Source organism: Ipomoea triloba, chromosome 7, assembly GCF_003576645.1.
Source record: "Ipomoea triloba cultivar NCNSP0323 chromosome 7, ASM357664v1".
NCBI lineage: Eukaryota > Viridiplantae > Streptophyta > Magnoliopsida > Solanales > Convolvulaceae > Ipomoea > Ipomoea triloba.
In genome coordinates, this window is record NC_044922.1 from 16,722,035 (window position 1) to 16,749,208 (window position 27,174).

Sequence of the window (27,174 nt, forward strand, 5' to 3'; positions counted from 1 at the left end):
GTAGTAGCGATAAGGATTGTAATCATCCTCATCATCTTGGACTTACAAAGTAAACCTACAACATCCAAAATAATTTTACATTAGCTACAATAGTAATCACAAAAAATATCAACATTCGTCATCATTTTATACGTGAACTTGTAGAAGACAAGGAAATTGAACTAAACTACGTTTCAACCGACAAGAATTTCGCAGACTTATTCACAAAGCCCTTGGACAAATCAAGATTCGAAATTCTACGGGCAGCTTTGGGCGTGTGCAGAATGTCAAATTAATTCTTTGGTTGAACAAGAATAAAACAGGTTCGTGGTCCATAATAATTAATTGTGTGATATTACTAATGTGTTTATTAATGTGTCAGGTTATATGTTTCGAAAATAATGGAACTTTATTTGGAAGCATTTTTTTCGTTCAGTTAGAAGCTTTTGGAGTACAAGACTAAGTCTTTTTCCTATCCCAAATAAAACTCTCACACATCCCTATTTTATGTGAGTCAATCCCATCATCCATCACCTATCCTCTCCATGCACGACTTTTGATAAACCCATTATCTCCATCACATTAATTCCAAGACAACACCCCTCTCTCTCCTTTTTGGATCATCCCTTCTTCATCTCACTCGGCCGTTTCTCCTCCATAGTCGAAAGCTCCAAGCTTTGCACAAAAGGAATCCAAACCGTCACCCTCTATTCTCACCTCCAACCCATTCGAAATTTTCACCACGACCTTTGCAAGATATCATCTCTTCCGTCAAATTATTGATGCAAACTCTCCTCTTTCCCATGAATCCGAAAATCGGGTTCTTGAAACCCTCAAGTTTCATCAAGAATTAATGGATGATTTATCGGCCAAAGAATCACGGCAACTTCTTGCACTAGCCCGCAATGTCATCGCCGAACCGTGGCCTCTACCCGAATCCAAAGCTAGTGGGGATGATGAAATTGACGAGGAAGCTCTTCAGGCATCGCTCAAAATTCTGAAAAATAGCTCCCAGCCAATGGTAACATCTGCTTCTCTTCTCTTAGAGGGTATAACCTCCATACCTACGTCTAGTTTGCCTATTTTTTCGGTTAATATTCCTAGTTTTCGTAGCTCTCATATTCCTTTTGTTGGTTCAATATCTGCTCCGTTTATGAGACCTTCTATGTGCTTTTCTGATTCTATATGTGTTACACCTTTACCTGTGGCTGGGTCTGTCCCTTTGCTTACATCCTCATTTGTTTGCATATCTGAATCTGCTCCAGTTTGTGTGTCTGCGTCTGTACCCGTGTCTGTTCCGTATGTGCCGTCCTTGTTCGTATCTGAACTTATTCCTGATCTTTCTGTCACCCAGTTCAGTGAGTTTCACATTCGTGATGTTGCCCAGTTTGTTGATCAACCAGGTGAACCTGTTTCTGGTTCTGGGCTGTCCATTCCAATGTCAGTTACTGTGTCTGCCCCTGTGTCTCTGTTTCTGGTGTTTCTCTTGTAGGGTCTGAAAATATGTCTGAATCGGCTGCTCGCTCCTCAAAAGGAAAAAATCATCTTATTTCCACGAGCAAAAGGAAGCTAGATGACTCTGATGAGGTGATGTTTGTGACTGAAACACGAGCCAGAAAAAAATCTACTCCTTTAGTTTCTATCAGGATGACACGATCTAGAACTGCCTCAGTGCTCCCTAAGTCTGAGCCTACTAAGTCTGCTTCAAAATCTGCTCCAGCCTCTTCATCCAAGAAGTCAAAATCTAAATCTTTCCAACCAGTGTTGCTACATTCGGGTTTATCTGAGGATTGGAAGACCAATTGGGATCGGTCTCTTCTTTTTGAGAGAAACATTGTTGAGGATGATCTCATCACACACTGTAATGTCTTATCTTTGCTTCGGGATCAAAATATGTTGCACACAGTTCAGAATATTGGCCCGTACTCATCGTGGCTTGTTCCCGAGTTCTACACAAATCTGCAGGAAGATGCTGATGATTCAAGTTCTACTCACTTCCATGAGATCTTCATTCGTAACAAATGGTACTCCATTAGCCCGGCATCGATCAACAAGTATCTCAATCGCCCCTCATCTGATTATGCGGTCACTATGAGTCTCAACTCTCTTGCGGGTATTCTCACACACAATCGGGTAGTTGAGTGGCCTAAAACCGGTCTTTAGTCACAGAATTTAACGGCCATATACTCTTTTCTCTTGCGATTGGCAGCTACAAATTGGTTACCTTCTGTCAATGCAAATCTTGTGTACGAAAATATGGGTTTTTTGCTCTACAAAATTCGAAACAAGCTTGATGTTGATCTTGGATCAGTTATTTTTTCACATATCATGTCGTTTACCAAGAGGAAGAAAGAGGCCAAGGTTTATCTCCCATACCCGAGTCTTATTTATGGCGTTCTGACTGCTCAAGGCTTTACACTGTATGATCATGAACCAGTTTTGGACAATGAGCATTTTATCGTGTTGATCCGCGTCTGGCTCAGGGACATCATCATGATGATCGTGCCACTCTCACAGCTTCTGCTTCGGCTTCGGGTTCGTCTGCTGCATGCTCTGTTCCTTTGCCTCCTCCAACGGTGGTTATGCACCGACAGATGGCCTGCTCCATTGAAGCTTCACTGGCTCTCCTTCGGACATCAATTGCTGTGCAACAAGATGCTGTTGCTGGCTTAGAGTGTACCCTTCTTGACCACTATCAGGAAATTGCACGATTGGAAACTAGACATGCTGCGATTCTTGCTACTCAAGCTCGTACTGCTGACTCTGCTGGTTCTGCTTCTGACTCTAATTTGGATGGTGATGAATTTGATTCTGGTCCTGGTTCCCCGACATCCCACTAGATGTTTTTGCCCTTTGCCAAGTTATTTGCCAAAATAGGGGGAGAAAAGTTGTATGCTAATGCTAAACATAGGGGGAGTAATGGTTTGAGGGGTAGAAATTGGTTATTGGTTATGTTGGTTGGTTGATGACTACTACTACTAAGTTTTGTTGGTTGGTGTTGATGATTTGTTGGTTGGTTGATGACTGCTACTGATGTTTTTTTTGGACTGCTTTTATTGGTAATATTTGGTAATAATTTCGTTTGCTCTTGCTTAGTTTTTTTTATTCATTCTCTATCTTGGTTGTTATCTCATCATAGCTTTTGGGTTAATATATTCGTTTTTTATCTATATGATGGCTTCTTGGTTCTGCATGCAAGTATGATTGAATATATCTCTCTGTTAAGTATCTGCCTTGTTATGATTTGTCAATGCTGAAAAAGGTTGGTTGTTTTCGAGGATGATCTTTTGGTATAATGAGCTTTGAAACATGTCCTCCTTGTGTCTAGGCTTTGGTTGTAAACAAATATACCTGTGGCTCTTTATAATAAAATATGTGTTATCTTTGTTTGGCCCAAGGTATTTTTGTATGTTAGGTTTTGTCAAATAATTGCCAAATGGGGAGTTTGTAAGTGCAATATATATATATATATAATGCACATTAGTATTGGCGTTATTATTTAACAAAACCTTAGGTTTATTTATTTTATTTTTTGTTGTTAATGGTTGACGTGTTCAAAGCTTATGAAGCTCCAACAGAAAGCCGCTTGGGTGTTCAAAGATTAAGGGTGGATCTAATTATGTGGACCTCATTATTTCAAGAGAGACTTTTTAGCTTTTGGTTAAGGAAAGTGGTTACGTGGGTTTCTATTTAAAGGAAGCTTTATGAAGCTTATTTTGGTAACTTTCCCTATTGAGTTTTACGAGACACATTGAGCTAAGAGGTTTTTAACATTGTTCAAGCAGTATTCGTGGTTTTCCTTGTTCGGTTCTTGTTCATGATCTGGTGCTGATTCAGAGTGTTGAGGCTGCACGAATCCAATCACGTGAAGATGTTTTGAAGATTATTTTTGATGAATGTTGATATAGTAGGTGTTGGACCTTGTGTATGTTTAGCATTTCATCTCCCTGTAATCTTGGCAAACATCTAGTGGATTGGGCTGTCGTGGGTGCCCCATAGACGTAGGAGATTTGGCTCCGAACTGCGTAATCATTTGCTGTGTCCTGGTTTTACTTTCTTTATCTTTTATCCTTTTATGTTTTAATCAAACTAATTAAAGGTCAAGATAATTTGTTTTAAAATTAAGTAGAGCTTTAAGGTTTCGTACATTCAAGATCCACGATTATCAGTTTCATGTACGTTCCTTGTATTCATTGGTGTATAAGTTATCAAATCATATATACTACAAATTAATCAAACAAAACAATGTTAGGGTATGTTTTAGGGCATCGTCCATGACAATGCTAATGTTAATTAATTGTATTTTTTTTCACAATGAAGCTTACCATATAATGGTCTTCGGAATTTCTTGACGAGTTGGAGACAGGTGGTCTCGAGTTTACGTTTGCTTTCTTCTGTTACTTGTAGGTTATCATATTTTATCATGTATGTGGGAGTCATGGAAGCATACGAACAGGTGCATGCATGGTCGGGGTAGGACCGTTCCAATAAAAACTGAGGTCCTGTGCAATATCTTAAATTAGACCTTTTTTTTTAATATACAAACCAATCTCGATCACACTTCTCTATATTTGAGTATTTTGACAAATATCTTGTGTAAAATGCTTCCGAAGATCTTCTAAATAATTTATCTTTAGAATCTTTATTTATTGATAAATCACTTTTAGGACCACCTTTCACTCGGGGGTCACCTAGCATCCCTAGGTGCGTAACCAGAGTGTGGCTTTTGTTATGGGGTTACTTGCTCGGGGTCTGTGGTATAACCCATATATGGCCAAAAATAGAAATCTCAAGTTGTGATGTCTGAAACTATATTCTAGTGTGTTATATATGTATCAAATTACTATGAATTAACTGTCAGGATTTTACTAGGAGACTAGAGTTCTTGTCCATGATCATGCAAAGTAAATAAAGTGCAGAAAATAAGTGTGACAAGCCCAGATCAATATTAATTTATTAGCATGATTAAGTACAACAAGCACATAACGTAACATTTATACAACAACATCACCTCCCAATATCCATTGAAGTTGTTCAAAAGTACTGCTTGAACTTGATAGCTAGACTTGAGTTATGTTCCTCAAGCCACAGGATCCCTCGTGTCTTGATACAAGTGCAACTTCGGTTGCTTCAGGCTCCCGTCTGATCAGTTCAAACAGACATCATCCTCAAGGTTAGACTGAAGGGTTAGACTGAAGTCCCTTTTTCACATTTTTGCACCAGTCATTTTCTCTCCCGTCTGATTTTTGCATTATATACTTTTAAATCCCTAACGCATATATAATACTTTTAAAGTCCTAACACATACAAGACAACTTCTTTCATTATATACTTTTAAAGCCCTAACACATACAAAGTCCTAACACATACAAGACAACTTCTTATATACTTTTAAAGCCCTAACACATACAAGCAACTGAAGGGTTAGACTGATAAAGCCCTGTTAGGAACATAATGTATTAGGTTTTGATGATACCAAAATGTATTTTAGAATCCCCTAAGTCTCGAAAGATAGGAATCAATGTAAGTTCGACAAGTAAACTAAGAGCGAAAATACAACCGGGTAACTTGAGCTCAACTCGGAAAATATTTAAGCTTGAGGTAAACTTGTGTGAACATCTTAGAAAGTCTCGTGTTGTAATCTTATAGATAGATCAGAAGAAGGCACGGGACAACACTGGAGGAATAAGGGTCTGCGAGACATCAACTAAGTCTCGAGACATAAGCATAGTTCGAGAGGTAGGACCTCTCGATACAACAACCCAGTTCGAGACATAAGCAGAGTTCGAGAGATAGATCTCTTGATACATGGGGATCAAGACATCAAACAATCGAGACATCAACTTTGGTCTCGATAAACTGACATTTCTCCAAAAGGCTGAATGACGGTCAGGAAGCATGAATAAAGTTTGGAGAAGAAGAATATCATGGAGATAAAATATTAAGGAGGTGCCAGAAGTGAATGCCACATCAGAATTCCACAACAAACGGATAGAAGGTGCACTAATCCAAAGTCGGTCTTATTCCCTAGAACGAGGATCAATGGGAATTTAAAAAGAGTAACTTTTACCAAAAGTAGCAAGTGGAGCATGGACTCAAGAAAGTGGATTATGGAATATCCACTACCAAACAAAAGGTTCAAGTTACAAGACCACCACTCCATGAAAAATGCTGAAAAGATGCAAGACCCATACACAGCATGGGAGACAAATTTCAAACGGAATAATTTTCCCTCCAACGGAATTATTCCTTAACTCTCATATAAAAAGGACGTGAAGACACAAGTTAAAATAGAGAAGTCTTGGTCAGAAGAAGTGAGTTCATTCTGAAAATCTTAAGAGGTGTCTATTTCAAACGTTCAAGTGCCTGAGCTCAAACCGGAATATCATCCTGATATTCAAAATAGCGAGAGAACACATCTTAGTGTTTGAGAGAGTTACAAAGCTTAAACTGCTATACATCTAGAAGGTGACCAAAGCAGCTCTACATCGAAGTTGATTCAACGATAGCTTTTGGTCAGATTGGAGCTTGTTACACTCAACTGTGACAACCAAAGGTCCTTGCTTTGGATTAAGCAAGAAGAGGCGGAGTAACCTGGCAGCTGTCTAGTGAAGATCCTGAGGCTTGAGGCGGGCTTGGTGATCAAAGCTCAAGTGCTCGAGAGGTGGAGTAACTGGAAGCGGGGAGAAAAACCTGAGGAGAGGCGGAGTAACCTGGGAGCTGTCTTGTGAAGATCCTGAGGCTTGAGGCGGGCTTGGTGATCAAAGCTCAAGTGCTCGATAGGTGGAGTAACAAGAAGCGGGGCGAAAAACCTGAGGCTTGAGGCGGGCTTCGTGATCAAAGCTCAAGTGCTCGACATTGTACTAAAAAGGGAAGTTTTAGTGCAATCCTTCCAGGGAGTTTCTGGAAGAAGAGTGGACGTAGGCGAGTTGGCCGAACCACTTAAAAATCTCTCTCGCATTTACTTTCTGTCTTTATCTCTCGATCTAACTATCGAACTGCACTGCATATAACGACACTTCTCGAACTAACTCAAACTCGTGCTAACTAAAAGGGGATAACTTTTCCGCTGCGCATAAAACTTTGTCTTCATCTTGTGAGGTATCGGACCTAAACATCCTAAGTCCAATACACACGAGAAGTCGAAAAAGATTTGCAAAATCTTATACAAGTCTATTCACCCCCCCCCCCTCTAGACTTGTACCCCATCCCCTTGGGACCAACAAGCCCTAACGCATATATACTATTAAAGTCCTAACACATACAAGACAACTTCTTTCATTATATACTTTTAAAGCCCTAACACATTCTTTCATTATATACTTTTAAAGCCCTAACACATACAAGACAACTTCTTTCCATACAGTCAGAAGCTATGGTCGCCGGTCAATTTTCATCTTTGATTTTCAATTTGCTAGTTGGACTGCGGTGGATTCCAAGCAACACGTGGAGATACCCTTTGGGTGGTTCAGATATCAAATTAAAGCATGTGCTCCATCTCAACAAAAGCCTAAACTAACAGAGTTGGACTGCACATATTATATTATATTTATGCTCACACAGTTAAATATCTATTTAGTAAACACTAAATTTAAGGATAATAATGTAAAAATATAATTAACTTCTTGTTGAGATGAACAAGTACAAAATTGGGTTCATAAACTTAATATATTAGATTCATCATTAGTGAGAATGTGAAAAGTAAAAAAATTGCATTAGTATCTTTAAATTTAATGTTTTTTTAACAAGAATTTAATGTTTATTAAATCCAATAGTAGGTTGTACCCAATCAAACGTCAGCATAGTCACAATAGTGTTATCAATCCTACTTTTATCTAAATGCAAGGAAGATTTAGCATTATAAGATAATTAATCAACAAAAAAAGACCTGGTCTAATGGCACCTGATTGCACTCCCACATTGTAACAGAGTCAATAATACTAAAAAAAATTAACAAATAAGGCAAAGAAAAAAAATAAAGTGGAACTAAGAAAATGGACAACATACATGATCCAAACCATTCACAACTGAATTTACATGCTAAGAAGTACGGAAGGATACACTTTTATTTCATGGGAATTTCTATAGTGCCATGCCATATGACACCTTAGAAAAATCCTTATTTTTTATTTATTTATTTATAAATGTAGCATCGGTTTTTATATATAATTCCTTCAAATAACGTTGTCTTCTATTTCTTGAGGGTTTGAAGATCATCATAGTACTTGTTTGTCCAACCGTGTATTATCATAACCTCCTTATCCCGTTGCTCGGTTAACCAACTTGGAGCTGTTGCATAATTCCTAAATAAGTCCAGAACATGAGCGCCTACAACACGTACTCAAAACAAAAATATATTTTCATCAGCATTGTCAAGCTTTTCAAATGCACTATCAAATATTTTTAACTGCACAATCATAATTACATAAATGTTTATGCATTTTTTTCTTAATTTTTAACCATTTGATCATCTTAGATACAAATATTGCAAACTAGAAAGTTCGCATTAATTATTAAATTGATCCCGTGATTTTTTTTTAACTAAAAGGAGTAGTTATAATCAATCCTCACTTGTTGTTCATGGTTTATTTTCATTTGCTTATATGTGATAGAGAGAGAGATCAAATTGTGGCCTTTTGACTAGAGTATTGTGAGGACAAGAATTTGACAGTATCCAATACAGCAATTAAAAGAACATATATACATAGTTTTATTCAGGGCAAAAAAACACGTACTAATACCAATCCACACTATAATTGTGTCCGTTGATCAACATACCTTCTTGGGTATAGACAAGAAAGCAAATTAAAATAAATGATGTAAGACATGAAGGTTGGTACATTTTATTTAATAAAGAAAAAGGGAGTCATTTTATGTTACCCTCCAACGCTATATGGGTCTTTTAGTCCATTGGAAAAAATAATGTTGCTACCAAAGTCCTTTAGAATTAATTTAATATCCCGCAATTTTAAGTTGACATGTAATAATATTAAATTGTATATAAATTAAAGCTATATATATGAACAAAATTTTGAAATGAAAAAAATAAGTGATTTCATTTAAAACATATTTTTTCTTAGACATGACAACACCCAACGAAAGTCAAGACAATAAAGCATTTTTGAGGAAAAATAGTTAAAGAACATACGTGTCCTCCGTAATAGGTTGTGACCAGTGTGGTCGAGGTAGTACGCCATAGGTATTAATGCAGGTCTGGGAAAAATACTGCAGGTCGAGAGGAATTGGAATGAACATGGAGTTGTCGCCTTGCCCAATCGGAAATATCATTTTACTACACGTCTACACACCAAAATCTTTAATTTCTCATTACATAATTAATCTTCCCTAAAACTAAGAAGTAGATCACAGAGGCAACCCCACCAAAATTAGTTAGACTGTTAATTCCATAATCACAAAGTTCTAAGTTCGACTCCCAAAGAAGTAGATCACAGAGACAACCCCACCAAAATTAGTTAGACTGTTAATTCCATAATTTCAAAGTTCTAAGTTCGACTCCCAAAGTTTGATTCCCATTAAGAGCGACCTATTAGCATTGTTGATTTGAACCAATTCTAACTTGATTTACCTAAGCGGAGTTTACACAATGGAAATCATCGGGTAATAACGGCAGGTTTACTTACTTGCCATCCCCATCCTGTCATATCATCCCCTCCGGATGACGCCGGCATGCTTACGGTGGAAGCTAGCTTGCAAGTCTCATTATAGGAGACGAAACCGGCATGTATCCGGTCAAGAGTACAAGAGCCATGGGGCGCGCCATCTATGCCACCACAAATCTTCTTCACCGGATCGGATATTCCGGCGGATAGTCATATTGAGCGGCATAAGTATACATATCAAACAAGTGATTCTTTAGCTCCTCCGCCGAGGTGAAGTCCATATTCATCAATGCACGTACACCATGAAATTAAAGCTAGCTTAGCTTTAATTTGAAGAAAGCTGGGGTAAAAGTATATATAAATATGCCGATCTTGAGGAGGAGGATAATTATAGTAGTATTTACTGGCAAAGTTTGAACTGGCCCCTAAGCTTGTCGAGGCCGCTTGGCTGGTTTGCAGCCTGGTCAATAGCGGACCATGCATGATACTCTTATAGTTTGAAAACAATTCTCACTCACGCCCTGCAACCAACATTCAGAAAATTAAAATTGCCCTTATCACTACATCAAAAGATATAATCTAACTAGTTTAAAGCATTATGTTTTGATAGCGGGATGCTGAACTCATTATATGATATGATATAAAGGCATGTTTAGTAGATTGTAGCCTAATTCTTTAATCGCAAAAGTTATATTGTTTCGTTGGAGGGAACTTATTGTGGTATTCGAATTCATACCTCCCCACCCCCACCCCAAATTCGAATTCAGCATAGAAAGGAAAGGGGAAAAGAAGAAAATTATTTTTTTTGCCCTTTATTATTAGTCGTATTATTACTCTGTAATATTATTATTATTATTATTATTATTATTATTATTATTACATGATGGCATTTTAGTCTTTATACCACTTTCATCCTTTTTATTACAAGCAATTACTCCGTATATATTACCCCCTTATAATTTGAATTCCTACTTTACCCCATCTTATAATTTTCCAGAAAATTACAATTTCTTTCCTCTTAATTTCCTCCTCCAACAAAACGCTCTGTAATAAATAAAAAATAAAAATTAGCATCCTACTCTAAAATCTTTAGACTCTATGTCAAAGTATCCATTTTGTGGTGTGGTGTCGTAAAAGTAGAGAAAGGGAGCTGATGAAGCTAAGGCACCCATTGCTATGTGTGGATACTTCAACCGAAACCACACAGCAAGCACTTCACAAAACAACACAAAACTCGAAGATCAAATAGCTTTAATTCCTAACAAAAACCCAAACTGAAATTAACACTACACAAAAGGAAAAAAAAAAAAACAAAAATAATCTCGTACTTCCCTCATATGATCCTCCAACAAGAAGGATAGGAGAATAATCTTGAGCTCCATATATGTTCTTTATATATAACAGCACCTCTACATAATCAGCCAAAGGCTGAGCCGAGTTGAAATAGCCTCGAAGGATCGCATTTCTCAAAGCTTCCCCCTGGGTTCCAAAAGGTATTGATTTCCCGTAGAACCTATGCTGTATGATCATCACAACATTTGAGGGCATACATATATAGAATAATCTAATTACTTATTTTTCTGATCATCATATCATAATTCTGGACCGAGCCATACAAAGATAGGAGAATTGTTTTGGGCCCCACCCCAGTACTTGGAATTGACCATGTATCTTTGTGAGAAGGTGGAGTAGCTTTGAGGTACGTAATTGAAGTGATCCAACGTTTGATTGTTATAGTAATATGAATACACATACATATATATTATTGGGAGATGATAGTTGACAAGGGTGTTTTTGTAAAGTCCCTTTTCTTGGGTAGTTATAACCAACTTTAGCTTGCAGTATTTGTAGTATATATATCCGTCATCTTCCTCCTATCTGTAATATCAGAAATATACATACAGAATATGAGTTGTTCACTTTGCTCCCTTATCACACTTGTCACATAGCTCTAATCAACACATATAGGTGTTATCGATCTATGATTTAAAGGATTTAAATCCAATATTGAGTTATCAAAAGTATATTAGTTAATTCCAAGAATTGTCCATTGACTATTGACATTTATCAATTTTCATCTTCGATTTTCAATTTGACCATAAATGGCACATTGACTATTGATTTTGTTTGAAATTTGGTCTTACAGTTAAATATTCATTTATTGAACATTATACTTAATATATTGGGTTCATCATTAGTGAGAATGTGAAAAGTAAAAAATTTGCATTAGTATCTTTAAATTTAATGTTATTTTAACAAGAATTTAATGTTTATTATTTTTTAGGTAAAAGGTAAATATGTATTCCCAAAGGAACGGGGCAAAAACCCTGACCTTATGATGTAATTACAAATACGCGGGCGGGGTATACCCCGACCCAAACTTGAGAGATCAAACGCATTGCACCAAGGCAATTAAAAATACGAGAGATATTTAGGGCTTGCTCGGCCCAAATGGAGGATGACCATTTTAACACAAAGTGTAAAATGGCAGACCATCCACTGGGTTGAACTCCAAGCAAGCCCCAAACGGCCTAAAGCAAATCTGCCAAAATAAAGTCCATGCAAGGACTGTTGGCCCAAAAGCTACAAACAAATCTAATGGGTCAAATACAAAATCCCTACTACAATGCAAAAAATATGAGATACAAAGCAAAGTCAACAATTTGACTTGAAAATCATTTAAAGCCTTGTCTGCCATATTGAGCCTGATTTGACTTTATTGACCATGACTCAAGCATCCCTTCCTTCCGATGACCAACTCGGCGGAGAAGAATAGAGACCAGCAAAACTGATGACTGCAAAAGAAAGGCCGCCATTGCTACCTGCCGGTGAAGATGGAGAAAAAATTTCCGTCTTACAGCCGGCAAACCATAATGAATCTTAAGACAAATTAAAGCAAAACTAAGAATCTCCCGTCAAACCATTACAGTATCTCGGAAAATTCAACAAAATCGCCTGAAAATCAGCCGGTGAACATCTGTCGGAACGTAAAACTGCCTTCTTGTAAATAGCAAGAGACCCATACCAGAGATAGGGAAGCAACGTACGTAGAAACACACTGACACCAAAAAACGCCATGAAAGTCGCCGGAAATATAACAAATCTCTAAAAGAGATCACGCAGGACACTGTACACGCCGGAGATACTTACCCAATCCAAACTCCGGCATTTTTCCTATTCTCTCAGCTTTAATTTGCTGTAAAACTGCAAAACGGCGGAAGGCCCCTCATCCTTAGCTTCCTAAAACACCACTGTGGAGCTAGACTCACCAAACAAGCAAGAAGATGAACACAACTCAGACCGAATTGAATACCTTCCTAAAATGCATTATCTCAATAACACTCTTCATGACACGAGAAGAGATCGAGATGGGTTTCTGATTTCCAAATGCAACACCATATCTTGCTTTATCACATATAAAAGCATTTCATTTCTAAAAGCAATTCAAGCACCTCATATCATGATCTTTTGCTTTTTAAAATTAAAGCAGATGTTTTAGAGTATAGCTAGGATGAACCCTTCTTGGTCCACTCATGGGAGCACTAAATTCTGTTCCCTTTCCAAACAGGTCCATTTATGCATATATGTATCCCATAATCATTAATTAATTACATAAATTGGCCTGGCCTACAACCAACTGCTATATTAAACTCACTCATATTCACAGAAATTTATAAAACAAGAAAATTAATTATATTGTCAAATACAAAAGGCCGGCAGGATACATGCATATTTATGAATGATTCCTCCACATGCCAATATATATGTCATTAAGGCACAATTAGTAGTATAGCTTCAAGCACAAAATTAATTAGCTTAGGTTTGAAGGCAGCATTTTAATCTATGCTTTCCTTGCTTTAATCTAAATCATCATGATAATTGATAACAGATTAGGCATAATTTGTACAACCATGCTTCAATTCATAAATATGTCAAAGTCAAACATATATTGTAGTAACTAACAAAACTATATATGGTGAGACCTTTAGTCTACAATACAACTAACAATAGTCCTCAAATTTGTTTTGCAGTACGTACGTGTTTTCACAATAATAAGCTTCTGGCCTGGATTTTGTTTAGTAATTTTCCCCATCCATGAAAGAGAATGGAAATCATCCACTGCACAATAGAAGAAATTTAATTTCCTCCTTTAGGTGAACCATGAGAGTAGAAGGCTCTGTTCTTTAGGTGAATCAAAGGCACATCCCCAGCGTTAGGAATATTACAACGGTCCAAATTAAGGCCCCAATTTTTATTGGAACGGCCTTGTTCTTGATGGCTCGAAGATCTTTATAATAATTGGTTATCCAACCTTGTATTATCTTAACCTCTTTCTTCCGTTGCTTGACTAACCAATTTGGATCTGTAGTTGTTTCCCCATGTAAGTCCAGACAATGAGAGCCTACAAAAATTGTCAAATTATATATATATATATATATATATCGGGCAATGCATTTGCACTAAGTACTATGAACACAATAATTTGATAGTATTTATTAGTACAAGAATACATATATACATATTTATATTCGGTACGAAAGGGATAAATGTTGATCCACAATATGTATATACATATTGATGAACATACCATTTTGGGTATAAACCGCAATGATAGTATCCGATATGTCTTCCAAAACTCTGTCAATCCACAAAAAGATAAGGAAGCTAAGCAAATACAACAACATCAAATAGGGAGGCTATAATTTTTTTATAAAGAGTTAATTCCACTAGATGTCCCTTGCCTTTTGTGACAATTCCAAATTTAGTACAAGACTATCTTTTTTGCCCTTCAACATCTCGGATTATTAATTTTTTGACTAAAAAGACTAAAAGAGTTAATAGGAAAAGTCATGATAAGACTAAAAGTGTCTAAAAATAATAGTCTAGAATATTAAATGACAAAAACTATAGTGTAGGAATAAATTTGAAATTGTCACCAAATACAAAATACTCCGGTAGAATGAACTCTTGTTTATAAATTAAAAAGATTAGTGTGAGACTTTAGATTACCCAGCACGGCTATAGGGGTCTCTCCCTCCGTTCGAAAAAATGATATTGCTTCCAAAATTACGGAGAACTAATTTAATATCCTACAATTTTAAGTTGTCAAATAATAATATAAATTAAACGCTAGCTAGCTCATATGCATACATGAAGAAATTTCGATGCTGCATATATTCCAATGCAAGTATGCAACCATGCCAAAAAAAAAAAAAAAAAAAGTCGAAGAACATACTTGTCCTCCGAAATATGTCGTGACCCAATGGGGTCGAGGGGGAACACCGAAAGCACTAATGCAAGATTGGGAATATTGCTCCAGATTGAAAGGAGCGGGATCGAACATGGAGTCATTTCCTTTCGCTATGGGAAACACCAGTTCACTACAAGTCTACACACCAAAATTGTAAATTGTATAAAGAACATATTGATGTATCACACAATTTATGGAATAACCCATTTAAAAAGATGGAACAATAGCTAATCAACTGACTATGTGGTTTAGTTTGGCGCCTTAGCCGTGTAGAATTTTGATTACAGTGATAATTTAGGTTGTCCCTCAACACCTATGCGAAATTTTTAGANATATTTAATTACAGATTAATTAAAAGTATATATAATATTTTAAAAACAAATATATAATATATTAAGGTGTATGAGAGGCAGATAGCTTACTTGCCAACTCCACCCATCATCCCCTCCGATAGAAATAGTATAGAAAGATTGATTCCCTTCTATGGCGGAAACAGTATAGCAGGATTGATTCCCTGAAATGGCGACAACACCAGCTTGTATCCGGTCAAGAATATTAGCCCCTTTGGGCACGCCATCTATACCGCCGCACACCACCCTCACTGGCTGTTGGGCCGGCGTGTCATATTGAGCGGCCGCACAATACATCCTATCCGCCGGCGTGTCATATTGAGCGGCCGCACAATACATCCTATCCAAGTAATTCTTTAGCTCCAACGCCGAGTTTAAATCCCTGAACATCAACGCCCACATGGTAAAAGCTTAGTTTAAATCCCTGAACATCAACGCCCACATGGTAAAAGCTTTAAACAAACAAATTGAAGGGTATTAAAAGCTAGATGGGAAATTTGCACAAACTCACTGTACTAATGCAACACACACACATATATATATATAGATAGATGCATACTTTGTATATATAATTCAAAACATATACATCATATCCACAGTTAGATTTTTGTCTAACACTCTTTTAATCGAGGTTCTCATAACTTACTGACAAAAATTAAACTTGCGACTAAGAATGGAGAGGCCGTTTGGCTGGGAAGCAATTGTGTCAATAATCGACCATGATTGCTTTATTGTTTGATAGCAGGTGTCACTAACTTCCTGCAATCAACATTCATACAATTCAAGCTTGCAAAAATCAACATATTATAGGATAGGACGGAAAGTTTGAGTGCTTACCCTAAAGTCTTTAGTGACTATGGAATAATATCCATCTTCAGGGGTAATATTATCAAAGTATAAAATAGGCGCAGATGAAGCTAAAGCACCAAGAGCAATGTGTGGATACTTCAACCGAAACCAAGAAGCAAGCACTTCATGAAATAATACAAAACTCAAACTTTAATTTAATTGTTGCCAAAACCACCAAATTAACTCTAGCTAGAACCAAATATATATATATANTTGATAGCAGGTGTCACTAACTTCCTGCAATCAACATTCATAAAATTCAAGCTTGCAAAAATCAACATATTATAGGATAGGACGGAAAGTTTGAGTGCTTACCCTAAAGTCTTTAGTGACTATGGAATAATATCCATCTTCAGGGGTAATATGATCAAAGTATAAAATAGGGGCAGATGAAGCTAAAGCACCAAGAGCAATGTGTGGATACTTCAACCGAAACCACGAAGCAAGCACTTCATGAAATAATACAAAACTCAAACTTTAATTTAATTTTTGCCAAAACCACCAAATTAACTCTAGCTAGAACCAAAAAAATAAAAATAAAAATATATATATTATAATCTCATACTTATTTCCTCCGTATGATCCTCCAATAACAATTATCGGAGAATCGTGGGCTGATAAACTGGCTTTTATATATAAAAGCACCTGTGCATAATCCGCCAGTGCTTGCGCGGAGTTGAAATACCCCCGAATTGTATCGTTTATTAGCCCTTCTCCAAACGGTATTGATTCTCCGTAAAACCTATGCTGCACGATTACCAGATAAAATGTAGATAATAGTGAGCTCAAAATTTTAATTGAAACTGAACATATTCATTCTTCAATTATTACCTCTATGTAGACGAGAAGGGCCTTAAAATGAGGTGTAATATTGGGGAGAAATCCGACGGTCTTAGGATCAAAGTCGATGGGAGATTCAGCGCCGAGCCATGCGAAGATAGGGGAGTTGGATTGGGCGCCACCCTAGTACTTGGAGTTCACTATGTATCTCTGTTGGAAGGTGGCATAGCTTTGAGGTGCATAATTGAAGTGGTCCAACGTTTGTGTGTAATAAAAGGTTCTGAAGTCGGGGGGAAGAGGTTTGGAAGATGAGTGTTGTAGGATGGACTCATAGAATGGGGTGAGCCTAGGAATTTCGTGCGGCAGGCTGCCGCAGGTTGTCGAGGAGAGGAAGATAAGTTGAAGAAGGAGTAGCCATTGCCATTGAATTGCAGAGGTAAAGAGCTTCATGGTGTGGAATTGACGGCGTAAAGATCGATAACACCTATATATATGTATGTTTAATTTAATACAATAATAATGATTGATTACCCATAACAACAAAATATATATCGATTAACGACATGCATGCATTTTCCATCACAAAAATATGCCCTAATATTACTGAAATATATATCACGGCCTAAGGTTCACATACAATAGGTTAATTTTGTGTTGGATTAATGTATCATGTCAGTATACATACTCTCAAACCAAATTATTAGTTAGAAGATCACCAAGAAAGTTTTGTTCTAACTGGAATTAATGTGGAAGTTTGATTTTCAAAAAAAGTTGTAGAAAACTAGGTAAAAAAAAACAAGTGAACGGCGGAGAAAAATATACTAAAAGTGAAAAATATAGGGATCGTTACAGCAATATCAATCCGTGGATTATTGAGATTTGAGAGCATGAACGTTCCCAAGGTTAGTCGCCGGAGAGGGAGACCGGCGGGAGACGAGTGACAAAAAGGATGGCTCCCGTGGTATTGTGTTGCAGATCAAGAAGAGACGGGGATTGTTTTTCTATGAGTGAGAACTCAAAGGTCAGAAAGAGAGCAGTTTGTGGATGCTTGAATTAAAGAAGGGAATACAGCGGGGAGAAGAAGCACAGTGAAGGAGAAGAATGGTTTCTTCCTTCTTGCTGCCAGCTTTGTATTACACATGTAGTTTTCCACTCTTCTTTTGTTAGTTTTGTTTTCTTTAAAAAATACAACACAAACACTAGCACATCAGGTGGCTTAAGTAATGGGTTTATCATATTATTATTATTATTATTATTATTATTATTATTATTATTATTATTATTTCAAAGGGACAAGACAACCCCGGCCCTCACTAGGCTCAAGGATTCATTATATGCATATATGATATATGTAATATCATATTTGAATATCCGAAATATTCAAATATTAGGAATTGCCTACAGTATTGGACCATATATTCTTTGAGTAAAAATTTAGTTTTGAAAGCACCAAATCTACAGTATTACATACAATTTGTTACTCAGTATATTTTTATTAAGTTTTTCTGTAATATGCTAGATTTAAAAAAAAAAAAATTACACTTTTGCAATAAAGACACACACTCACAACATTCACTTCTCTTTAGCAAAAACATTCAAATTGATTTGTGGTGAAAATGACCAAGTTTTATGTATGATTAAAAATGTAATATAGAAAGAAGTATTCAATAAAATTGCAATGTTTAGCATTATGAATTTATTTTTTTATATTAGACTATAAATTATATATATATATATATATATATATATATATATATATAATAGCGTTACTGTGCATCGCACGGGTACAAATACTAGTAATAATAATAACTAAGTACGGCTGCATATATCTAATATCTAATAATAATAATAATAATAATTTTGAAAGCATAATAATAATAATAATAATAATAATAATAATAATAATAATAATAATAATTTGGTTACGTTAGTTTGTTATTGTTAAACACAAAGTAATAGCACTGTAAATCATAATAAATTCTAATTTACATGCTATTCTGTATGCGGAAATTAATCAATATAATCAGAAAGTTAGCAAAGCTTACTTGAATCCTTTTGGCAAATTTGAAAACTGAACAGCTTTCAAATGAAAGTGTAACTTGCAAATGACGGAGAGCAGAGATGAACGATAGATGAGAGAGAGAGAGCTCAGCTGGTTTGTATGAAAGTGTAAAAGTGATTCATTATTCTGGAGAGAAGGAATATATATAGAGGAAATGACGGTTGCAACAAACTAAAATAGCCAAGTTACATGAATGCCCTTAAGCTATTTCTTCCCTTTAACGATCTGTGTGTTTGTTGCTTCTGAGCTCATTCCTTCGTCCAATAGCAAAAAAAAATGGGAGAGGGTGGCTATGGTGAAAGAAGAAGGAAACAGATCAGAGCATTTATAAAGATGAAGAAGGAGGGAATGGAGGGAAGATGTATATATGGCGGCAAGTTTGTTACAACGGACTCATCTCATCATCTCTTAAATAAATAAATAAATAAAAGACATAATTTTGTACTTACTGATTGCATGCATGCATGGGGAGATGAAAATGAAAAAAGAAGAGAGATGAACAAAGCTCTCGTTGCATCTGGATCCAACATGTGGCGTTTTGTGGCAAAGTCAAATGCCATATATATATATATGCATCAAAATTTTTGTCTGTGTGTACTCCACTCCGTATATTGCCCAGAAATGGACTCAAATAAGTTAAAGTTAATAAAGTCTGGCTTAATGTATTTGGTGGGATTAGTGGTTAATATAATTGTAGTCACTGTGTCTAAATCCACATGTTCTTTTCCATCCTCTTTTTTATTCTTCCCTATCTTTAGAAGATGAATTGCCAAATGTAGTTCTCCATTCAAATTTTCCTCCTTACCTTTTAGAGTCTAATTGTATTTTTTGACTTGTGATTTTGTGATTTTTTTTACCTTCTTATAATTATAGTGATATTTATAATATAAATTGATTTGTGATTCATATCAAATTTTGAATATATTTCAATTAAAGTAATTTATTATTTATATTTAGAACATGTTATTTTGTGAATTTTATAATAATGTGTTATTTATATATAATATATTTTGTGCGTAATCGTATTCAATTAATCTTTAAAAAAAAAAGCCTGAAATTGATCTAACTAAAAAAAAAGTATTTATAAATATGATATCAGTAGAGAAATGTGATTTATAATGTGTTTTCTATTTGAACTATTTTATCCAATTAATTATATTTCATATTTAGTTATGAATAAAATCACATGTTATGTGCCCGTAAACATTGTCACAAAAGTTTGAGTAATTGTGACAACTTTCTAAAAGTCGTCACTATTGTTGTTATTATATGATATAAAAATATTATACATAGTAAAATATTGATTAATTCGACCAATTAATTGAAACAATCAAAGTATTAATTTAATTGATTATGTAACAATTTCTCTCATACGGTAATTCAATTTTAAATTGATCAAATTATTAAACAAGTTTAGTCTTTTTGTTATTTATGTACCTTACTAAAAATTAATTATTTAAAATATTAACTATATTCAAATATTTCTTATTATAGTTAATAATAATAATAATTATAAAAAAAAAAAAAGAAGAGAAAAGTGATGTGGGATCAAAAGTGATCCCACATCAAAAATTAAAGCAATTAAGAAGGGGGTTGAGCTCCCTCATTAAGGTGAGCTCAACGCCCCCTTAAAATGGCAAGAGAAGATATAGAAGCCTCAGGCTTCCTTAATAATGAAGCCTGAGGCTTCTTAGGAAACAAAGCTTTTTTTTAAAATTAATATTTAAAAATTAAATTATTAATAATTTTTGGGTATTTGTCTAAAATATTAAGGAGAAAAGATGCTAAATACAATATTTGTTACTATATTTGTTGTCATAATAAAGAAATTATTTATAATTATTTTTTAGGTCACTAATAATTCTTTTTGCATCAAAAACAATTGTCACAAATAAGTACAACTATTGTGACGAAAGTGTTGTCACAATAAAATAATTAATTACAACGATTTTAGTTGTCATTAAATCAATTTTTTGTAACAACATATTTGGTCACAAAATGTACATTTATTGTGACCACTATTGTTATCACTCAAATATTACTTTTAGTGCCCGTAAACATTGTCACAAAAGTTTGAGTAATTGTGAAAACTTTCTAAAAGTCGTCACTATTAGGTCTAGAGATGGTTTTGTTCCAGACACAAAGTTCAAACTTTGCATGGATTTAGAGTTGTGAGATGGCGGGATCCCTTTTCTCTTATCTGCATAATTAAGCACCATGCAATGGTTAGTTTTTGTTGAAAATTTGTTTGAAACTGATTGCATACATGCATGCATGGGGAGATGAAAATGAAAAAAGAAGAGAGATGAAGAAAGCTCTCGTTGCATCTGGCTCTAACATGTGGCGTTTTGTGCCAAAGTCAAATGCCATATATGCATCAAAAATTTGGTCTGTGTGTACTCCACTCCGTATATTGCCGAGAAATGGACTCAAATGGACCCAAATAAGTTAAAAGTTAATAAAGTTAATAAAATTGTCTAAAAGAATTTGCATTGCTTTTGTATTTTACTTAGTATGAAATGCATTGTCAACAAAGCATTCTTCTTTTATTATGCTATCACGGCTAACACTTTAATTACAACCACAAAAAAACTTATCATAAAACATTATTTGCATTTGCAAAAAAAAAAAAATATGAAATAATTTCTAAGCGCAATACCTATTAAGTACAATATAGCTTTTAAAAATTTATACAAGATAATAATAATCTTTCTTATCGTACTTACTTCCTCCGTACGATCCTCCAACAACAATGATAGGAGAATCTTGGGTTGAGTAACTATTCTTTATATATAACAACACTTGTGCATAATCAGCCAATGCTTGAGCGGAATTGAAATAGCCGCGAATGGTGTCGTTTCTTAGAGTTTTTTCTATGTTCCCGAATGGTATTGATTTTCCGTAGTACCTATGCTGCATGATTACCAGATAAAATGTAGATAATTGTGAGCTCAAACTTTTAATCGAAACTGAACATATTCATTCTTCAATTATTACATCTATGTTATGAGTGGGATTGGCTATTTATATCATGATATGGACGAGGGTTCACACTACATTATATATGCACCCTAGATCGTTTTCGACGAGGTATAGAATTCACACACGTAATTAAGGTACAAAATTTCATAATACAAGACAGAAAAAATCAAAAAACAAGACACAAAAAATCAAAACACAAGACACATACACATGTTATATATTTACTTATTTTTCAAATCTGATTTAGGTACATAATTTGTGTTCATTGACACATAATTTCACAACATAAGACATAAATTCATAACCTAAAACGCAGTTATTAATTTGTTTTAGGTACAAAATTCATACTTTTGCGAGGCAATTGGTTGGACTGAGGGAATTAAGTGGGAAAATAATTGCAATTCAAAAAGAGATTAATAATGTATGAATACAGTTGTAATTTAAATTCCAGTGTTTGATTTGCAGGAATAAAATTATTGAAAATTTCAATTCCAATGTTGGTATACATGAATAAAATTACTGAAAATTCCAGTTATTATTATTATTATTATTATTATTATTATTATTATTTTGAAAACATTATTATTATTATTATTATTATTATTATTATTATTATTATTATTATTATTATTATTATTATTATTATAAGCAACCATGAAGAAGAAAAATGATTATAAGCAAGCATTGGAATGGTCCTCCACCTTAGCTTTCTCTTAATAATAATGGCGCCATTGCAATCTCTATTATTTTTTACACACTAGACAAAGAAATTTGGTAGGAGTTAGTAGTTGAAATGTCATGTTTTTATTAATTTCTTTTATATATTAATTTGTGGTAAAAATTCATTAGATATTAGTTAATTATTTGTGCTCTAATAATTCAGGAGATAGGAATAATCCAATTATTTGTGCTCTAAATAGAAAAGGCATGAAGGTATTCGATAGAGGATTATTTGTCATCTTCAATTTGAAAGACTGAAGGTGGATAACAGAATGAATTGGTCCCAAAAATTGTAATAATCCTTACACGATTTATTGCTCCATCATTTCATAATTATAGATTTATTCGAAAAGCATACAAAGGTTGAGTTGGATGACACTATGATTATTGAAGCCCAACTCGTGAAGCTTGAAGTCAAAGATGCTGGCTGCTATAATTATCCCTTGTGGAATCTCATCCATACTCATCATCCACTGACGCTCAAAACATTCTTAATAATTAAGTATGAATTTAGACATATTTTAAAATAATTTTTAATAAGTAACCATTATACAAATTAACGTGTATAATTATGTCAGTAATCGTAATTCTATAAAAAAAATGTGTATATATTTTCATATTGTACAAAGTACTATTAATATAATATATGTCTACATAAATGGATAAAAAAGTACTATTAATATAATATATGTCTACATAAATGGATAAAAAGAGAAATTGATAATATTTTTTATTATATAGATATTGATAAATATTATATATAATTTTTTCCTTGCATGAAAGATATTGATAAATATTATATATAATTTTTTCCTTGCATGAAAAAACATTCTTATTTTAAAATTTTATACTGATATCTGAGTTTTGTTTCAAAATCTATTTTGGTGATATTTTAAACTTTGAGTAACACTTGTGCGCGACCGTCTCGCAAATGGGATCTTTGATTAATTGATCAAATAATTGATAATGGGTCGGATCTTTGACCTCGTTAATTAAAGATCCAACCCGTCTAACGGATTGAGACACATGAGACGATCTCACACAAGTTTTTCGCAAATTACACTATGGACCATGGTCCACAATGCATTGTGGCCCATGGTCATGGCTGATACTGTAGTTGTGTTGAACGGATACTGCAGTTGTGTTGAACGGATACTACAGTTGTGTTGAACGGATATTGCAGTTGTGTTGAAAGAGAACTACAGTTGCGCGAAACAGATGTCGTTTCATCCGTTCAACACACTGCAGTATCAGTTTAACAAAACTGCAGTTTCAAACGGATGAAACGGCCTCTGTTCCGCGCAACTGTAGTTCCCTTTCAACACAACTGCATTATCAGCCATGGTGCATGGTCCACGGTATAACGACGGCAAGTTTTTGCCTTAAACTTTTGTTTGTTATCATAAATAGTAAATAGATGTCTGGAAACCATTTAGTTTTGTTTCTAAATATTTTCCAACTCATAAATGTAGTACAATCAAAACCTCTCTAGATCATCATTTAAATAATAGGTACATAATAGACTTTGTGGTTCAATATTTGTAGATCTATGATATGTTTTTAACTAATTTATTGGAAGTTTATTACTATAAATTAAATTAACATATATAGTATTTTTTATTATTATTTAATTAGGTAAAATGATTGTTATTTCAAATTTCAAGACAGAAGTATTTTTTTAGGATGGGTGGAAAACAACACTTCTATTTTAATATAGACTAGTACAGTAAATAACCTAATTAGTTTGCAGCACTATGTTTTTATTACAAAATATGGAACACCGCCCAAACAGCACTATGTTTTTATTACAAAATATGGAACACCGCCCAAATCATCATTGTATGATATGATATAATGGCCTGTTTGGCAGGCTGTAGCCTAATTCTTTGATAGTAGAAATTATATTGTTTAATTAGTTGGAGGGTACCTTTTGTGTAGAAATTATATTGTTTAATTAGTTGGAGGGTACCTTTTGTATAATTGGAATTCATACCACCCCAACCCTCCCTCAATTCCAATTCAGCATAGAAAAAAAAGGAGAAAGAAACAAATGACTTTTTTGCCTTTGATTAATTAGATACAGAGGAATACGTGACTCAGAAAACTAATACTTTTTCCTTTCCATCCTATCTTTGCCCTGCTATCCCAATAACATACACTCTTCATGACACGACCATATCTTATTTCATTGCTTGCTTTATCACATATAAAAGCATTTCCTTTCTAAAAGCAATTCAAGCAATGCTTCACCTCATATCATGATCGTTTGCTTTTTAAAATTAAAGCAGATGTTTTAGAGTACCTACCTAGCTAGCTAGGATGAACCATTCTTGGTCCACAGTACATTCCTGACATACATTTAACTAAGACGTACTGTTGTACAATAAAATTAGTAGTGAAGTAATTAAACCCTCACCTTGAAATTATAAACTATTCTAATTTTTGAAATTATACATTTATTTGATTATAAAATTAGTGTAAAAGTATCACTCAATTAATTGAATATTAATTGAATAATACAAGACTCGTTTGTCTGTAAATATCTTGAAAAATTGATATCAAATATGATTTATGTAATTATATTAATATTATTATTATTAAAATAATTATGAGAAAAAAGGATAACTAATTTAATTGTAATTGTTATAAAAATAAATCCAAAGCCATATATTTAGCTTAATTATCATAATAATTATTAAGAAATTATTATTACATAATTATAATGATATTTTTGTAATTATACTTTTATACCTTAAGTATATTTCTTTTCACCATATCGCTTTTATTTTTTCCCTCCTCATCCATAATTGAATAATTAATTGTAATTATTTTAAAAATAAATTGAACGACTTATATTTTTAATTTAAAATATACTAATATTTGTATAATTATTAGTTTAATTAACAAAATAATTGTTAGTCAATTATACCAATATCTACAATTAATTCCTTAATTACAAAAATCTTATATATGTTAATTTAATTTATAGTAACGCTTACCTAAAATATTTATTATACCATGAATCATGGTCTACTTTTAAGGTACACTAAACTAACACTCAGTATATTTAAGTTCAGTTTTTTTTATATACAGATAAAATTAATATAAAAATATGTCATTNAAACTTTTAAATAACAAATATATATATATATATATATATATATATATATATATATATATATATATATATATATATATATATTTTGATATTTTTATTTTAATGTATTAAATTAACATACAATTATATTAAATCACTAATATTATATTCATTTTCAATATAATATTAGTTCATTTTTAAAATGTTGTACATTGATTTTTTACAATACTGTACTATTGCAATATATAATTAAAATTAACATGGACTTACACCTTGCAATTAAACCTTGATGGCAGGCAGTAACAATTTCCGGCACTGCAGATTGTATTGTGGCACTGCAGATCAGATGGTACCGCGGTGGACAGCCTATCTGGCTTATTTGATAAATAATCAGCCTATCATCCAATTTTGGCTTATTTGACCACTATTAGTTGTTTGGTTAATAAGATTTTTGTAACTCCAAAATGCTAAAATTCAAAAGGCTACTCAAAGGAGCCTTTTCAATTAGTTTTTTGAGAAAAGAAATTATACTAAATAGCTATCAGCTAACAACCAATTTATCAAACAACTTTCTACAATCAACTAATATTATCAACAAATCATACATTCCAACCCAAACGACCAATTCAATCAGCTGGGCCAAATTTTCTTCTTTCCGGCCATGTGGAGCCTTCACATGTGCGCAAACAAGAAGATCGAAGAAAACAAAATGGCCTATGCTGCATGATTACCAGATAAATATGGATTTACATTTTAACAGTAAGCTCAAACTTTTAACTGAAACTCGACACATTCATCCTTCAATTATTACCTCTATGTAGACAAGAAGAGCCTTAAAACGAGGGGCATTATTGGTGAGAAATCCGACGCTATGAGGATCAAAGTTGTTGGGAGAGTTGGATTAGGCGCGGCCCCGTACTTGGAGCTTACTATGTATCTCTGTCTGAAGGTGGCGTAGCTTTGATGCCCGTAATTGAAGTGATCCAACTAACGTTTTAGTAAAAGGTTGTGAAGTGGGAAGGAAGAGGATTAGTCTTAGGAGAATGTTTGGAAGAGGGAGCAGCCATTGAATTGCAGATGTATATATATAGATATATGCATGATTGGCAAAAATCCTTGTGCTAAATTGCATGTAATGCCAATTTTCTTCCATGTGGAGCCTTCACATGTGCGCAGCAAACAAGAAGAAGAAAACAAAATGGCCTGGGAGGAATAAAGTGAAAGAAATAAAAATGGTGGTGTTTGAGTGTATCACACTCGATCTCACAGGAAAGAAAGAAGGAAAGAAAGAAAGTGGACCACGATGCGTATGATGCGTGGTTTAATTCTCTTGCCAGATCAACGCCCCCTTCTTGCTTTTCGATGTGGGATCACTTTTCTCTTTTTTTTTTTTTTTTTAATAATAATAATAATTATTAATTATTAACTATAATAAGAAATATTTGACTATAGTTAATATTTTAAATAATTTATTTTTAGTAATG

The 27,174-nt window shown here is 34.1% G+C and overlaps 2 long non-coding RNA genes and 2 pseudogenes across 2 annotated transcripts; all 4 read right to left on the reverse strand.

Moving 5' to 3' along the window:
* Positions 1 to 3,718: 3,718 nt before the first annotated feature.
* Positions 3,719 to 11,356, reverse strand: LOC116024225 (annotated as a pseudogene).
* A 541-nt stretch (positions 11,357 to 11,897) lies between these two features.
* Positions 11,898 to 13,018, reverse strand: LOC116026293. Its single transcript, XR_004099815.1, has 2 exons — positions 12,750 to 13,018; positions 11,898 to 12,421 (listed from the first exon to the last, which is right to left on the reverse strand). It is a non-coding gene; the product is annotated as an uncharacterized LOC116026293 (long non-coding RNA).
* A 774-nt stretch (positions 13,019 to 13,792) lies between these two features.
* Positions 13,793 to 17,279, reverse strand: LOC116024227 (annotated as a pseudogene).
* An 8,936-nt stretch (positions 17,280 to 26,215) lies between these two features.
* LOC116025793 lies at positions 26,216 to 26,887 on the reverse strand. The gene is made up of 2 exons (XR_004099722.1): positions 26,502 to 26,887; positions 26,216 to 26,409 (listed from the first exon to the last, which is right to left on the reverse strand). It is a non-coding gene; the product is annotated as an uncharacterized LOC116025793 (long non-coding RNA).
* Between the last annotated feature and the right edge of the window lie 287 nt (positions 26,888 to 27,174).